This window comes from Lepidochelys kempii, chromosome 3, assembly GCF_965140265.1.
Source record: "Lepidochelys kempii isolate rLepKem1 chromosome 3, rLepKem1.hap2, whole genome shotgun sequence".
Lineage (NCBI taxonomy): Eukaryota > Metazoa > Chordata > Testudines > Cheloniidae > Lepidochelys > Lepidochelys kempii.
The window spans coordinates 99773258-99790981 of record NC_133258.1 but is presented as its reverse complement, the minus strand read 5'-3'; the positions used below and the strand labels follow the sequence as shown (position 1 = coordinate 99790981).

The 17724-nt window shown below is 37.9% G+C and overlaps 1 protein-coding gene across 21 annotated transcripts in view; it reads left to right on the top strand.

Annotated features, from left to right (window-relative positions):
- EPB41L2 (erythrocyte membrane protein band 4.1 like 2) overlaps window positions 1-17724 on the top strand; it is a 249222-nt gene that overhangs the window by 87958 nt on the left and 143540 nt on the right. The window contains exon 3 of one of the 21 annotated variants that reach the window (XM_073337299.1): window positions 11655-11761. The exons of 19 other annotated variants lie outside the window; for them this stretch is intronic. The gene's annotated coding sequence lies outside the window, so the exon portion shown is untranslated. Of the gene's footprint in view, window positions 1-5860; window positions 5952-11654; window positions 11762-17724 lie in introns of those variants that run through there. One more of the 21 variants, XM_073337301.1, reaches the window with a different exon arrangement.

The following is a 17724-nucleotide window of genomic DNA, read 5'->3' as shown; positions in this document are numbered from 1 at the left end:
CCTCTGAGACAAAGGCGCTTAACCACAGTAAGCAGTCATGTAATAAGAGGGAAGATCCTCTCATGGATCAGTAACTAGCTAAAAGATAGGAAACAAAGGGTAGGAATAAATGGTCAGTTTCCACAATAGAAAGAGGTAAGTAATGAGGTCCTGCAAGGATGTGTACTGAGATCAGACCTGTTCAACATATTCATAAGTGATCTAGAAAAGGGGGTAAATAGTGAGGTGGCAAACTTTGCGGACAATACAAAATTACTCAAGATAGTTAAGTCCAAAACTGACTGAAGAGTTACAAAGAGATCTCACAAAACTGGGTGACTGGGCAACAAAATGGCAGATGAAATTCAATGTTTACAAGTGCAAAGTAATGCAAATTGGAAAAAATAATCCCAACTACAAATTAAAAATGATGAGGTCTAAATTAGCTGTTACCACTCAAGAAAAAGATCGTGGAGTCATCATGGATAGTTCTCGGGAAAACATCCACTAAATTTGTTGAAGCAATGTTTTTTAAACAAAAACAAACAAAAAAAATTCCTAAGAATATTAGGAACTATGAGGAAAGGGATAAATAAATGTCATAATGCCATTATATAAATCTATGCCCACACCTTGAATACAGCGTACAATTCTGTCACCCCATCTCAAAGATATATTAGAATTGGAAAAGGTGCAGTGAAAGGCAAGAAAAATGATTAGGGGTTTGGAATAGCTTCCATATGAGGAGAGATTAAAACTGTTCATGTTAGAAAAGATGCAACTAAAGGGAAATTATGATAGAGGTGTATAAAATCATGAATAGTAAGGAGAAAGTGAAAAGGGAAGTGTGTTTACTCTCTCACATAACAAAAAGATAATAAAATCTAGGGGTCTCCTGATGAAATTAATAGGGAGCAAGTTTAAAACAAATAAAAGGAAGTACTTTACACAATGCAGTCAAGTTGTCCGGGAATGCTGTGAAGGCCAAAAGTATAATTGGGTTCAGAAAAGAATTAGATAAGTTCATGGAGGAGTAGGTTCATCAATGGGTATTAGAGAAGATGATCAGGGATGCAACCCTCAACCTCTGACTTCCTGAAGCTGGGACTGGATAACAAGATCACTTGAAATTGCCCTGTTATGTTCATTTCCTCTGAAGCACAAAAGACAGGATACCGGCTAGATGGACCATTGGTCTGACCCAGTATGGCTGCTCTTATGAGCACTGTTGGGTAGTCTCAAATATCCACTCAAGTAGGATTTAATTCTGCAGAACTTGTTTAAAGAAGTATTTATACACGGTTTTCTTGTTTTCAGTACTTTAGTTAACATGACTCTTAGCACCATTATTAGACACAAGCTTCAGTATGTGCAGTCCAAGAATTCATACTTAAGCTGTTCAGATCTTCTTCCTAGCAAAATGCGATGTGGCACAAGTTTGGAGTGAATTGATGCAAAAATACTTAAAGCAGCAGGTGTACTACTTTGAAGTCAAGGGTCTCTTAGGTTGTTATAGTAACATGTCCTTATTTCCCCAAGGATGTAACTTGGTGGTAATAAACTTGTGTTGAATTGAATTTAGCCACGGTGCAAGTAAGTATGCTTTGATGATTTAACTGGGAATTGGTCCTGCTTTGGGCAGGGGGTTGGACTAGATGACCTTCTGGGGTCCCTTCCAACCCTGATATTCTATGATTCTAAGTACTGCTCCATTGAATTTATCATGCACTATGTGTGAATATCCCCTGCAGTGTCTTGCTAAACAAGTTTTTTTAATAAAACCATTAGCTCAAATGATGAATGGTTGCCAATTTTGGTTTGAATTTCAAATATTTGTCCACTTAAGTCTATTCTAATGCTTTAAAATGTACTGCACATATGGATCAGAAGCAGAAAATGTGATTCAATAAGTCTGTGTAAATCCTCCATTTAATTTGAAATACAAACTTACTATAATGACTTTCCATCTACATTTTTGACACCCACGTTTCTTTGAAATGAGTTCGTTTTCTTTGGTAAATATGTATTTATACAGTAATAGTCTCCCAGTCATGTCTTGGTAAGCCATCACATTAATTTTCTCCAGGTCCCCCCTAGAGAGTCATTTTTATCCTGATGTCCATAAGTGAATTATACGTCTACATCCTCCCCCTTCTATCCCATTCTCTTCTCTCCCGCTGCCCTAAAAAAAATTGTCTCTTGGTTTCTATGATTCTGAATGTGTCCTGTAATCAGTACCTTTACAACAGGATTCTCAGGCAGGGACTGTCTTTTTAAAGAGACAAACTAAAGAGCCAAGCACTCTGATTATCGGACATGGTTAGCTTTAATACCGTTGTCCTTGAGACTCCGCCTCCACTAGCAGATTTCTAAAAATTCCCTGTTGCATTACCAATTATGCAGCTCCACCAGTGGTAGACCCGTTTCTAGCTTTTTAGGCATTTTATGTAACCCAACTCGTGACCGTTCTGGGTGCTCAAGTGGCTAAAATAGTGGCAGCCCTTTGTGCGTTGACCACTTCAGTGCTGCAACCATAGCCACCACCAGTGGAGCTGCAGTGATGGAAAACATTTAGAAAAATGCTGTTGTTTGGAAAGACTTTGCTGTCAGCCCTGCAGAACAAACTGCAAGGTTCAGTGGAGTTCCATGGGAGCTTTGAAATTTTTATTGGCGTTTTGTTTGAGGAGTGCATCTCCTGTTGTGGCTTTTTGTAGTTGAGTTTTCACTTCAAGTAAGACTTTTTTTTTTTTTTAATTTCAACAGTTTGCTTCCTCAAAATAGTGGCTTGACAGTAAGTTTCTTGTGCTGTTTTGGTGCCTGACTCATGACTTCTGAAAACTTGGGTTTGGAAGTTGGACATACCGTGGTCCCACACAGACAATGAATACATACTTTCCAAAGAATGGTGATACTTCATGCACTCCCAAATGCATAGTTAGAGCATGCAGTAAATGTTAACGTACGAGACAGCGTGGTAGCACTTTACTTACAGGGAGCAGGATCTTGCAGTTGGTATGCATTGTAGTGAGCAAGGAGGCAGAAAACAATTAGAGAATCAGTCCTTTTCTCTTTATTAAACACTTGTACTGCAATAGCAGTTAGGTTGGGCCACATTATATTAGGCACTGTGCAAATATATTAAAAATGACCATCCCTACCCCAAAGAACTTACAAGATAAACACAAGGCTTAATGGTTGATGAAACAAAGGGGGTTGGGGCAATGACAAGGGAGACAGGATAAGAGAGAGGATGTGTGTACTATTTACTCTTTCAGGAGCAGTGTATGCAATTTGCTGTCTGCCTAGCCATTCTAGTTTGTCTGGTTAATTGATATTTGTTGTGCTGTTGGAGGAAATGGCAGAGTTTTGTTTCCTTGAATGTGTGACACAATTGCCTTTTCAGCTCCTGCTGTTCTTCTGATATCTGAAGAATCTTAACTAGTGGAAAAGGCACCTGAAATTTATCTGGAGAATCCGGAAGTATATCACTATACAGCTGCTAGTAGTTTTTGTCACCACCATGGATTTTAGATTGAGGTCATGACACAGAAAGAAGTCTTTTCAAAGTTTTAGTGTACAGCTCTCCTTTAAAGGAACATCAGAGTTCTTTACAAATTAGAGTTTCGTCTGAAGAATGTTTGCTTGCTGCTGTCACACAACACAGCTAAGATTACTGAAACTTGAAGTATTTGAGGGAAAAATCATTTCTGTATTTCACTTCCTTTTGTGCAGTGACAGCATTTTCTTTGGCAGTTCCCTGTACGGAGTCGGCTTTCATTGGCGAGTGGGGTTCTTGGGCATATCTGTGGATCTTTCACCCAGCAAGAGGGAAGAAAAAAAACCTTAATATCAAAAAACAATAATAAAAAAAACCTGCCGAAAAGTGATTATAAAACCACAAAAATGGGCAGGAGAGACCTGAGCAGGAACTACTCAACTTAGAATTTTTTTTTTTTTTTTTTAATCCCTAGATTTCAATGTGACCATATCCCTTTTACATTTTTATATCAGAATACATGATTTTCTTTGCTTTTATGGGCATGCGTAGCCCCGGAGCTGTTTAAACATTGTTTTGTCCAGTAAACTTTTGCTTCTATTCTTTGCTTGTACTTTATTCAGAGTAAGCAGTTATTTTGCATTTTTCACAATGGTGTCTGATCACTGTTCATAAATTGAGAAAGTCCTAGAAACCAAGACAGGTGTTTACTGAGAATGTGTCCAAAAATTAGTTCTGCAGTAGTACAGCACTCAGTCTAGCTGTATTGATAAAATACATTTTGAAGGTTGGATCCCCTCACAAAAGGAACTTACAATATCCTGCTTGTTGGACTCTAGCATGGTGATCATACCAAAAGCTAAGGGAGAAAATTAGTCATTTCCCAGTTCTCTCTGACCTTGAACCTTGCAGTTGCCTTTATTTCCTTATTTTGCAGGCTCCGGTACATGTTCTCCACTCATGAAATAGTAATTGGCAATATAACTTATTGATAATAGAGAGGCTTGGAAGAATTTAGATTTTTATTGGTAAACGTCAATAAATGTTGATTTCAACAAACTCTCTCTCTCTCTCTCTCTCTCTCTCTCTCACAAAAAATATTTCCATCAATAGTAGCTGAAATTTACAGATAGAGAAAGTAAGAGATGCTGCCTGAGAAATTCCTAGAATTTGATTTAAGGATGGATACTTTGTATATTTTGACATATTGGCGACTTGCACTTAACTGTTCTAAAGCTTTAACTTTTCGAGTCTCAGCGTATGTCATTTAATAATTATTTTCTGACCCCTCCCCATCATTTCCCTCAAATATGAAAATTAAATCAATAAAAATAAAAATGTTTAAAATCCATAGTTTTGCACAACTGAAAGTAACTGTGTGTGCATGCGTGCACGTACTCACTATACAAAATAGAGAAAGTTCTTTAAAATAAACATTTGATATTTGTCAATTATAAAAAAAAAAAAAAATTCTGCCAAGCAAAACAGAAAATGATGAATACTTGGTTGGGATATCAGGTGAACTTTATAGTACTTTTTGTGTTTCTCAATTTAAATTATGAATACATTATTCTTCAATCTGTGCTAGAAAAGGCTGTGGTAGTAACTGTGCTCTTAACTTTTAGGGCAATGGCATGTGAAAGAAGTAGAGTTAGCTTTAACTTCTCTATTTTTTTTATAAAGACAGCTAAAAACTCAACAAGAATTAACTGAATTTGTAATGAACTGTCAATGTATTGTAGCTTTGGAAGGTGACAGTCCAAAAAAACCCCAACCTTTTGCTTATTGCAAACTATAGAAGTAATGAAGGAAATCTCTATTAAAATCCTACAAAATAAGATGACATGTTAAATATACAGACCTGATCAGTGTTTTGTTTAGGTTTCTTTAATCAGAATCAGAAGTGAAATGTTTGCCTGTTCCAGCTGGATTATATGTAGAACATTAGCAATGTTGCATAAACAGAGCCAAAGTGTTTTGTGGTGTTTTTTTATTTTTATTTATTTATTTTTAGTATGGGGGAGGAGTTGCTCAAAGGACAGAATAAATGATTGCATTATGACTTATTTTTGTTTCTTTGTGGCTGCTACGAGAACTTTATTTGAAGAGCCAAAAATCTACCCCAAAACAAACAAGCAATCTTCTGCTGGGGCAGATTTCTTCTTTGAAAAGATTCTATAAGGATTTTCCCACACGAATTGTTCGTCTCTTGGTTTGTTGGACAGATACCAGGAAAACAGAGTTGTTGTTGTTTGACCCATGTGCATATTCTGGCTGCTGTAATGAAATGAGTTGGAACTGCAGCCTGGTTTTCCACTGAGCATGTCCTTCTCCAGCAATGTCAGGGCTTGGGTGGGGTCACTCTTGTTCATTAAGCTTTTCAAACAGACTGTTGGATTTCATCAGCTGACCACATTTATTTAATAACCGGGAACAACAGAGAACTGGCTTGATGTACAAAATAAAAATTACATATGTATGTATGTTTTTATATAGACTTTAAGTTGCTATACTTGAGATCTTGCATTAACATGTCAGGTATTGTAGCTTGTAAACAAAACACAAACTAGATTTCCATTGTCTCTGGCAAGGGAATCCGAATAGGTGGCATTGTTGTCAGGCTATTTGAAAGATGTGTATTTGCTTAAATTTCATCTCCGTTAGAAGGATATTCTGACCAGGACCCAGGATATGGAAGAGAATGGCACCTGGTAATGTGTAAAACTTTTAAAGGTACCCTTGTTTGTTTGGTTTGCTTTCAATCTGAACGTAGTTTCTTTTAAAATTTATGGGGTTTAATATTTGATTTTTTTTAATCATAGGGTTGCTTTGAGACAAATGTTGTTTAGATGCTTTTTAATTTTCTTTCAAATTCTAATAAAACATGTATTTTATAGTACATGGACAACAGCAGCAAACAAATAATTTAAAAATATAAGTTTCAAGCAATTTCAATTATTTACTGAAATTCTTTTTCTGTACCTAATGTTTTATGGCAACATCTCTTTAAAGAATATATACAGTATATCTGAAAAGAGAAAATTAAGTTCTGTGCATCTTAGTATAAAAGTGTAAGTAATATCTGTACAGCAGTGGCTCTGAGTCAGTTTCTAGACAAAAGATACTGATTTGCAAAATGACCAACTGTGCAAGTAATGGTCAGAGGCATTTGGATAATTCAGAACGTGTTTTCAAGTATCAGTTTTTTAATGTCATGTTGACAATATTCATATTTGCGAATTGTTTTGACTTTAAAATGAGGGGACACTGCTTTCTGAAGTAGCTTTCTACAGCTGGTTTACAGATAACTTTCAGTGTATTAGCACTGTTGTGATAGCATCCTGTTTTGATTGCAGCAATTCCTTTTCCAGTTTTATTAAAAAGTAGCTTTTTTATGTATGCTACAGCATTTTTACTGCCACCTGGGCTCTTAGGTATTTGTTTGTCTCTACCTTGATCTTCAACATTAAACGTGATTATTACAGCAAATATCATTTTGTGCTATGGGAGCTGGTGTTCAGTCCTCACCTTTTCTATAGGGACTTGTCAGCTCAAATTAGTGATGACTCTCATGTGTTTTGGGAAGTGTAAATAGAGAGTGATGTCATGTGTACACCAGCTTTATAAACAAGCAGGGAATTCAGTTTTACAGAATTAATGTTGTATACCTATTTGCACATATCACTAAAATAATATATTATTGGAAATGGAGGTGGATTATTGTGACTGGGGGAAAAATATTGTGTGCCTCAACACTCAGCTGCTTGATGGGCAGCAAACAGGTAAATATAATAACAAAAGATAATAAATATTGTAACTAGGGCTGTCGATCCATCGCAGTTAACTCACGTAATTAACTCAAAAAAAATGAATTGCGATTAATCACACTTTAAACAATAGAATACCAGTTGAAATGTATTAAATATTTTTGGAAGTTTTGTACATTTTCAAATATTTCAATTACAACACAACACAGTGTACAGTGTTCACTTTATTTTATTTTTATTACAAATATATGCACTGTAAAAATAAATAATATTTTTCAATTCACCTCCTACAAATACTGTAGTGCAATCTCTTTATCGTGAAAGTGCAATTTACAAATGTAAATTAAGGGTTAATTAAATTTGTGACTGAACTCTTTGGGAGACAATTGTATGTTTCCTGCTCTTTGTATGTTAGCTCGCATTGTATGTTTGTATTGTATGTTTACTTGTATTCTGCCATATATTTCATGTTATAGCAATCTCGGATAACTACCCAGCACACGTTCTTCATTTTAAGAACACTTTCACAGCAGAGTTGACAACACGCAAAGAAGGTACCAATGTGAGATTTCTAAAGGTAACTACAACACTTGACTCAAGGTTTTAGAATCTGAAGTGCTTCCAAAATCTGAGAGGGATGAGGTTTGGATCATGCTTTCAGAGGTCTTAAAAGAGCAACACTCCGATGTGGAAACTACAGAACTGAACCACCAAAAAAGATAATCAACCTTCCGCTGGTGGCATCTGACTCGTATGATGAAAACTAATATGCATTGGTCCACGCTGCTTTGGATTGTTGTCGAGCCGAACCAGTCATCTGCATGGAAGAGTAGTTGAAGCATGAAGGGACATATGAATCTTCAGTGCATCTGGCACCTAAATATCTTGCAAGGTTGGCTACAACAGTGCCATGCAATCACCTGTTGTCACTTTCAGGTAACATTGTAAACTAGAATCGGGCAGCATTATCCCCTGCAAGTGTAAACAAACTTGTTTGATTTAGCGATTGGCTGAACAAGGGGGAGGACTGAGTGGACTTCTAGGCTTTAAAGTTTTACATTATTGTGTTTTTGAGCACAGTTCTTTTTTTGTACATAATTCTACATTTTGTAAGCTCAACTTTCATGAGATTGTACTACGTTATTTATATTAGGGGAATTGAAAAATACTATATATATTTACTGTGCAAATATTTGTAATAAAAATAATATAAAATGAGCACTGCACACTTTGTACTCTGTGTTGTAATTGAAATCAATATATTTGAAATGTAGAAAACATCCAAAATATTTAAATAAATGTAATTTTTTAATCGCAATTAATGTTTTTAATCTCTTGACAGCCCTAATTGTAACTAGTGACTTTCACCATCTGGGAAGGACTGATGCCTAGAAGTACCTTCCTCAAAAGCGTTATGTCTGGGTAAATTTGCCAGCCTGCATACCATATTTGTTTTTGGAACAATGGTTCTGTGGGAAATACTATTTTTATAGAAACCATACCTTCAGAGGAGGTATTAAATCTGGCCTCACAATACTTAATGTACACTTGGTTGACTGGATATTTTCTGGCATTATGTTAAAGTATTTCAGTCCATGTTTGGCTCTATTTATATAAAAATCTTTTTTTTAAAAAATGTGGTTTAAAACAAAATGGTGTGTAACAATGTGAACAGGGAGAGCTTACTTTTGCCATACGTTTGGGTGTCTGACTTTGGCTGGGGAAATCATTGCTGTAATGAGTTTGGTCTGTGGAATTGCTAATTTGTAGCACTATTCTAGCACCATCTGCTGATCAACCTGTGGCATGGCAATGACATTTTGATCTGCTTACGTGTTTGCTTAGCTCGAAGTGTACTCACAACTTAGCATCAAGAGGAAAGAAACAGAACCATAGGCTAGTCAGTTTATAAGTGTTTGGAAATAAGATTCTGACAGTAAGGAAAATGAAAGGATCTGTGTACTATAATGTAGTTTGAGTTGTCCAGTTGCCTAGGCTGTCACAAAAGACTCCACTACGGCTGTAGACCCTTAAAAGAAACCAAATTTTGTTGATTTGGTTCCATGTGTTAAATCACTGTGGTATTTGTGCCCATCAATACTGTAGTTTCTAAGCTTGCAGAGAAGAGGATTTGACAGCATGAGATCAGTTCAGGCCCTAGATCTGGTAGGATTGTCATAGTAGTATGGGAAGCTGATTGGCTCTGACAGGCTTTTGTCATATGACAGCTTTTCAAACAAACTAAAGTTGAGTCTGCTGTCTTCCTATTTAGTCTGTGCACCTTGAGTGGGATTTAGTACGATTATGTTGTCATAAGCACTGTTTGGGCTGCTTTTTCCCAGCTTTAGTATGTAAATATTTATATTTAGGTTTATTGGTATACATAATTAGCTTCCCTGTTTAAACAAAAAGAAAAGGAGTACTTGTGGCACCTTAGAGACTAACCAATTTATCTGAGCATAAGCTTTTGTGAGCTACAGCTCACTTCATTGGATGTCAGTTCCATCGGATGCATCCGATGAAGTGAGCTGTAGCTCACGAAAGCTTATGCTCAGATAAATTGGTTAGTCTCTAAGGTGCTACAAGTACTCCTTTTCTTTTTGCGAATACAGACTAACACGGCTGCTACTCTAAAACCTGTTTAAACAGTTGTTAATGTAAATAGAATAGCTATATAGTCTGAGAAGTATTTGATGTAGGTGTCTCTTAATTAAAACTTTTTGTTTTTAAATTTCACTGAACTATCATGCTAAAGTTTTTAAAATATAGTCTGTCTTGGTTTTGTCTGTTCATTTTTAAAGAGTCTATCATTGTTAAAATGAAGATTGGGACCAGTGCAAGTTTAATCAATTTCTTTTGCCTATAGGAAGCTAAATTTTTCAAAAATTAGATATCATGCCTAATTTGAATTTAATTTTGGAGCTATTACTGGGAAACAAACCAGTAGTGGGTAAACTGGTAGCGATACAATTAAGATAAATAAAGTGAAACTGGCTTACTTTAATTACTGGATAAACCTAATTTGCAGGCTTTTTTTTCTTGGCTTGTATCTCAAGGATCCTGAAATTGGAAACCACATCCGTTGTGTTAGTAATTTGTTTCCCAGAGTTTGCAAAGCCTATCTTAATTCCTACTGTAGTAGATTGTCATCTTTCACAACTGAAGAGCAAATTTGGATTTCCTGTCCACTTAGTTTGCTAACAAGACATTCTGAATGCTATAAACTGATATGCATCTTTAATATTTTTGAACTGGCTCTTTATATTTGGATTACTCTTTAGCATGCCTTTTCAGAAAATGATCTCTACTACACACAACCATACAGTACAAGAACTCTTTTTTCCATTAGTATTAGGTGGTAAAATATAATTTTTTTTAAAATGTAGAATTGATAGCAAAAACTATAGACAGAACTATTTTCTAGATGTACTCCTCCTGATTCTGATCTTCTTTATACTGGTGTAACAGAGACTGTACTCAAGTCAGTGGAGTTATGCTAGTGAGAAATCTGTATGAGATGCATCAGGCCCTTCAAGTATTGGTGGTTAAAGCAGATATTTTCACAAAGAGTGTGAATTCCTGATTGGCTCTTCCAAGGAGGATTTTACTTTTGGGACTGTCAAAATATAAATGTTTTCTGTATGGATCTGTGGTGAAATCTACAACTGTTACTCCTGGTGGAGTTCTGCGCCAAAAAATTGTGTGCACAATATTTTAAAATTCTGCATATTTTATTTGTCAAAATAACACCATATAATCACACCCGTTTCAATTATTTTTGGTCATTTATTTCAAAATACCTGTCAAAGTATGTCTTTAACAATATAGCCAACAAAAAAAGAGTCAGGAAATGTTTTTTGACAAATAGATTCCTTACTAGGCAAGTTAATACAGAACTGAGTAATTTATTTAAACTACAATACAGAACCGTATTTCCCACACCCTTCAGAAGCAGTGCAAAGGCTTTTGGGAGTTGGGGGTAACAGAGGAGCTGAGGGATAGAGAAGTAAATTGCTTGGAAGGAGCCTGGGTGTGAACTTGGAGGGTTGTTGGGTATGGATGGGAAAAGTATGGAACAGGTTTTGGGGAGGGGGGGGGAAGGGATTGTTAGGGAGCTTCCCCCATGCAGATCCTGTCTGACCCCTAGCCTCTTCCATTCAGTCAGGCACATCCGCCCCTGTTCCTGTGTGTCTGTGCCCCCACCCAACCCTCCCTGTCCCCCCTTCTCCTGTCCCCAGGTGTCTGTGCCCCCACCCAGCCACTCCCTTGTCCCCATGTCTCTGCACCTCCCTCCCCCTGTGGCCTTGTGCCTCCACTCCCATTCAGCCCCTGCCCCAGTCTGTCCTCCCCCACTATACCTTATGAGGCCCTGTCTAACCCCCCAATACCCCATGCTGTCTGTCTCCCCTTAGCCCCGGTCTCCTGACCTGGCCTGACGAGCTCTGCAAAGAAGTCAGCTCTCTCTCTTCCCCTGCTGGCCGTGAGCTGCAGCTTTGTTCTATCGCCACAGCACCCTCTGGTGAGCAAAACGCAGAACTGCAGCAACATTGCTGCAGCAGCTTTTTTCTGCACAAAAAATTAGAAATCCATGGGGCTCATTAATTATGCGCGCACACACAGTAGCATATAATTCTCCCAGGAGTAAATTGTATTGTTAGCAGATGGTCTGCACTAAAGAAGGATAAAGTGCAAAAAGCCAGTTTTCTGCTTCTAAATAAATTGTTTTTAATTTGGTAATGAAAGAAGAATTAATAGAAAATGCTTTATTTCTTCCACTGTAAAAAGATAGACTGAGAGTGCTCACAAATGAGCACTGAAACCCTAAAGTGCCTTTGACCATGTTTCAATTACTGTGATTCTGGTCAGTGATCAAACATAAAAAAAAAATGTACATTTTAAAAGCAAAACAGTATACAAAATCTCTTTCAAAGTAAGAGTAATTTTTATTGATCAGTCTCTAGTACTATCTCATGCTGTTCACAATTTCTCATTTGAACCATTGAGCTAGAATAGCATTTTGTAAACTAATGGTAGTTTCAATTAATCCTTCACCAAGAAACTGATTTAATTTAAAACAAAACAAAAACAACCTAAAGTCACCTGCCCCCTTTTATTCTCTTGCCTAACAAATGCTTAGTCTTTGAAGAGCAGGCATGAAATGAGTCTATCTTCATGTACCTTGTGCCTCTGGAGACAAATGACTGATTCTGCTATCCATTTGAAATTGCATGATCACACAGTAGACAAAAGAATTTTAATATATTGCACAGCTTGTTTAAAAATAAACCTTCGGTTGCTTTTGTTTGGCTTATTTGCTTTAGGAAAATACAACTTGATTTTTACCCAGTACAGAAGTCACTAGTTTCCTGTTACCTTAATTCCTAATAGCTACTACAGATTCTTGATCATTCTTAGTCATGTGTTCTCAAATACATGTTTCCAAGAACTGGCTATTATGTTTTATTACTATTATTGTATTAGTGTAGTGCCTAGGAGCCACAGTCCTGGATTAGGACCCCATTGTGCTCAGCGATGTACAAAACAAAGATACATACCTTAAAGAGCTTACAATCTAAGTAAAAGTAGTAATTCTGTTTGAGTTCCTGAATAATATATAGGAATATTTGTATCAATGAAACTTCAATTAAATTTGTCAGGACTGGTTTCTTTCAGGTTGTCATTAATGTAAGTAGGCTTCTCTTGTTGCAGAGATGAAGTAATGAAGTCTGTTCTATAAGGCAATTATCTATTCCTCATGTAAGGCAGTTTCCTGTTTAAAAGTGTAGTGAACAAACAGATCTCAGGCTTGCTAGGTAATCCTTTGTCACTGTCACTCACTCCTTTTCATGCACTATTCTTAAGGCAGTATTTAGCCTTAAATGGAGTTTACCGCCAGCTTTGGGCTGCATTCCCAAGCAATCAGACTTCAAGATGACCTAGTCCCGGCACACTGGGGGGCTGCTGCCGGCCTCACACCATCCACAGGCTGCGTGGACCCCACCCGTTTACCTCTTAACAGTTTCCTGGCACACCGGGGTCGGGTTGCTTGGAAATGCAGCCCAAAGCTGGTGGTATACTCCATCTAAGGCTAAATAATGGCATGAGACCAATAGTCAACAAGTACCATAAGGGAAAGTTGAAAAGAACTATTCTTGAGGGTTACTGTGGGCAGGTTAGTCATACTATGAGAATTGTTTTCTCTTCAATAAACCAATACGGTGGTGACCAGAATGAACAGCACTAAGGTAACCAGAATATTAGATTTTACTGTGTTCTGTACTTAAAGGTATTAATGCCAGAGGGTAATAGTTACTCATGCTTCTGTGAACAGTTAAACCTGGTATGAAATTTACATATCATAAATGGTAATGAGCAAGGGAATTTTTTTAAGTAGCTGAACTTGGCTCTCAAGTAGAACAGTTAGCTGGTCATAAATACGAGTGATACAAAATATCTAGTCTAATTTATTTATCTCCAGTTAAAGAAATAATGTTCACTTCATCCAGCTCTAGTCCTGAAGCTCTCAACTGAGTCAGTCTCACGTCTTCTGTTTATAATTGCATTGCCCCAATGGAAAGGTATTGAGGGACATTACCATATATTCCTTTTTCAGATACTAATTTTTCTATAATGTATTCAAAGATTGTATTCTTTACAGTAATTTCTAATGTGGAATTCCTCTTGCTTTCCATTTGCAGTCATTAAGATGGCTGCTTAGACTTGTGAAGCTTAAATTTGATGATACAGATCCTCAAGGGAAGCAAGCTCTTTATCCTATTTCTACCCTCAGTGAATCAAGGGAAAGCAGTGCTGGTCCTATTTGAAATATCTAAAGTCCCTGAAGGAGGCTTGTCTACAGAACACCTCATTTTACCACCCTCAGACAATTCTTACAGTCTGCAATTGGCTGGCAGCCTTTTTCCTTATCCATCTTCAGTCATCATTTGATCTTACATATGCTTCCAGGGTGTTTCTCCAGGATCATGCTTGCAATAATGTTGGCTTTAGGGAAGAAGGAAAATCATTTCTCTTTCCAGACAATTTTTCTGATCCGGATTCTATGTAAAAAGAAAGCTGAAGCAAAAACTCAGCGATGCAGTTCCTGAAGCACCTTGGATTCAGTACAAACACAAGACACATGATACTCGGGAAGTCTATCATAAGCTTGGACTGAAGATGAATGCTGTCAGGTACAAGTTTTCATCTCAGAAAAATGTTAACAGAAGAGGGAGATGGCCATAATGAAATACAGATGTCTCAGAAACAAACATCTAATTTTTATTGGAACCCATTGGGAATTCTGATCTCCGACACAGGCATTTTTCGACTATTATCATTCATGTGATATCTCTCTTCAGTAATCCGGAGTATCCCCCTCCACAGCTCACCCTATGTCATCCATTAGCGTAGCTCTAGCTCCAGCTGTGTGTTCTCTAATCCATCAATTGGTGAATGTAGAGAATCAGATTTTTATTATGAAGGAATCTTCCCCCATTGAGTTCAGGGAATGGCTACCAGAAAAAGCACAGTATCCACTAGCTGGAAACTTTGATTCATTGAGGTCTCACACACAACGCTACTCCTTCCATAGCTAACATACCTGTTCTGGTCACGACAACCAAGGTGTCTGATAGGGTTTTCATAGTAGCAAGGAAGGACAACCCCTACTCCTGTCCTGGCAGAGCAAGTTCATATCTCTCTGTGCACCTCCCACCAAGAAGGAAAGGAACATGAAGACTTGCTTGTCAGAAGTCAGATTAGCAGAGTGATTCCTATACCCCAAAATATCTCACTCAACATAAGTCAACTTGGTGGGCTGTTGATCTACCTCTTTGCATCTGGAAACCATAATAAAATGTCCTGCAGCCTGTGTGTGCCAGGACCCAGAATGTGAGGTGGTAATGACATCTTGCAAAGATGGAAGGGTCCCTTCTGTACATTTTCCTACCTTTTCCACTGTACAGAAGATAGGATGAGAGAGTGTTAGTGATTCTGTTTGTCTTTCTGGCTGAAGAGGCTATGGTCCTCAGGCCTGATTAACCTATTGTTGGATCTTCAGTTGCCTTTACCTCCCTGAGGAGGTCTGCTATTGTGTGGGCCTAGATGGATGGATGGTCTTGCAAGTTGCAATGAATGGTTGGATTATTACTCTCATGGACCCCAAAAGAGAAGTCAACAAATAGAACTTATTGTACTGACTGGTGGAAAGTCCATTGTTTAATACGTTAAACCAGTAAAACACAGCTTTGAGGGCTTTTTATTGTGGGCGTATGAGTGCCCTAACAAAAGAGTCAATAATATTATACCACAGAGACTTGACATATTCAAGAGCAGGAAGTTTTGTACAAATCCAACATTAAATGTTTCCTTAAGGCATCAACATTATTTCAAAGCTGCAAGATCACAGATCATAACCTTGGAACCTCACTCTGCTCATTACAGCATATTCAAATTGATCCCCTGTAGAAGGCATTGTTATACTTCCTGTCCATTAGAGAGGGCCTCCCAATGGCTACTATTTCCAATCAGAATTAATTTATTTGACATTTAGAACTTTCTCTAATAAGGCCCATTAATATACTTTTTAATTCAGAGAGGTATTGTCATAGCATTCGTTCCTTTAAGTAAACGGAAGAAATATTCCTCCTTCACTTAAGCCTCAATCTCAGGGCAGTGTAATCATGTGTCCTGTATTGAGATTTGCTAGACTGCCATTAGTTCAAGATCTTCGTATTGGTTATCCAAGTTTAGTCAATACCATTTTCTTTCTTTGGGCAGAAATCTTCTCCTCCAGACCTTCGAGCCTAAGGGAAGATGGAGGAGATATTCTAGCTCATTTTGGATGTCCCTATTTAAAGGATGATCATGCTTCCCACCCTACAGTCACATTTTCTATAAAAATCTCATTGCAATAGATCTGTGGACCTGAACACATGCTTACCTGGAAACTTCCTTTCATCAAGCATAGGCCATCTGGGGACAAATGGAGCATCTAGAATAGATGGAAATTGACATCCAAGGATTTACGTTCATTTTTTTGGTGGAATTTACATTCTCTCTAATAGAAGTACTTTTTCTTCAAATTGTATTTAACACAATCTGATTTGGATTATCCTGGCTGTGGAAGTTACCTTTATCATAGGGAGTTTAGGAGATGGGGCATTCCTCTGCTGCCAGTGACCGAAAGGTCTGGGTTCTGTCCGCCCCAAACTGAAAGCAGGCTGAAGTACCCATGGAAACGAATCTTTGGACCTTATTAGTTGAAAAAGAGAAACTTTTATGTTCTCATAGATGCATTTTTTTCTCTTCCTCTATATTTAGTAGAGATATCACAAAATCACTCTTGTGAATCAGTATCTTCTTCTGCATCTCAGCTGTATCTCTCTCATAGGATACTGCAATATCCTCTTTCTTGAGATTACCAGCTCAGATACAGGATCAAAGGAAGCACAGTGATTTCTAAACTTCTGGTGGCTGCACAATGAACTATAGGAACCTCTTGGAAAAAGACAGACCAACCTGGCATAGGCTGGATGACCAGGATATATTACACACGTATAATGGAGAAATTGATGTACTATACTTGAAACAAAAATAAAAAGGTGGCTGTTTTAAAGTTTGGCTTCCATTCTAGTAATGTTTGGATAAAGAATACTTCAAAACTTACAGGCAAATAACTGATGTCACCACCGCATACATTTTTCCCAAGGGCAACCATCTCCCAAGGCCCCTCTTTTAATACTTGTGTATTTAGCTGAAAGAAACAGCCCACTGTCTGATTTTTCCAGTAAGTTTATCTTCCCTAAAGTATTACTCTTCTTGTTGGTTGATTTTGATTTTTGTGGCTTGTTTATCTTGGGGAGGTGTGGGAGAATTGAAAAGAAAACTGGCACAATCTGGTCTAGTCCTGTTTTCTGGATGGACACTAGTTTGTTTGAGGTGATTCCACCACTGAATTCCATCTGCCGCTAAGCCCCTCAGCTCTGGGTAGTGACTGAACACTGCTCCTACCTCTGGGTGTCTGAGGCGCACTCGTCGGGTGCAGATCCCATGTCTGGAGCCCCTCTTGGCATTGGAACCCTGCTGTCCAGACCCTGGAACTGGGGCCTCGATTTTACAGAACTTCCAAGTTACTCAGATGTGTTTCCTGCAGACATGCTCACCTGACTGAGTGAGTTCTTGTTTCTCTAGTTACACCTTTCAGGGACCATGTGACAGCGAAAGCAAGAAACATGCATGTGCACACATCTATGGAAAAACAACGTAAACCTGAGCACAATTGCATCCTCGTCTGAATTCCCCCCTCTATCTGCGTCTGAGCTATGTCCGTGTTTAAGTTAGGTGGAGAGTGCTGTTTCCCCTGCAGCAGGTTTCTCTTGCTGCTGCCAGCAGTCAGTCCCTGTACACAGAAGTCCTTGTGGTTATAAACATTGTTTTAGTCATGATTTCCCGAGTGTGAAAGCTCATGACCCAGTCATGCTG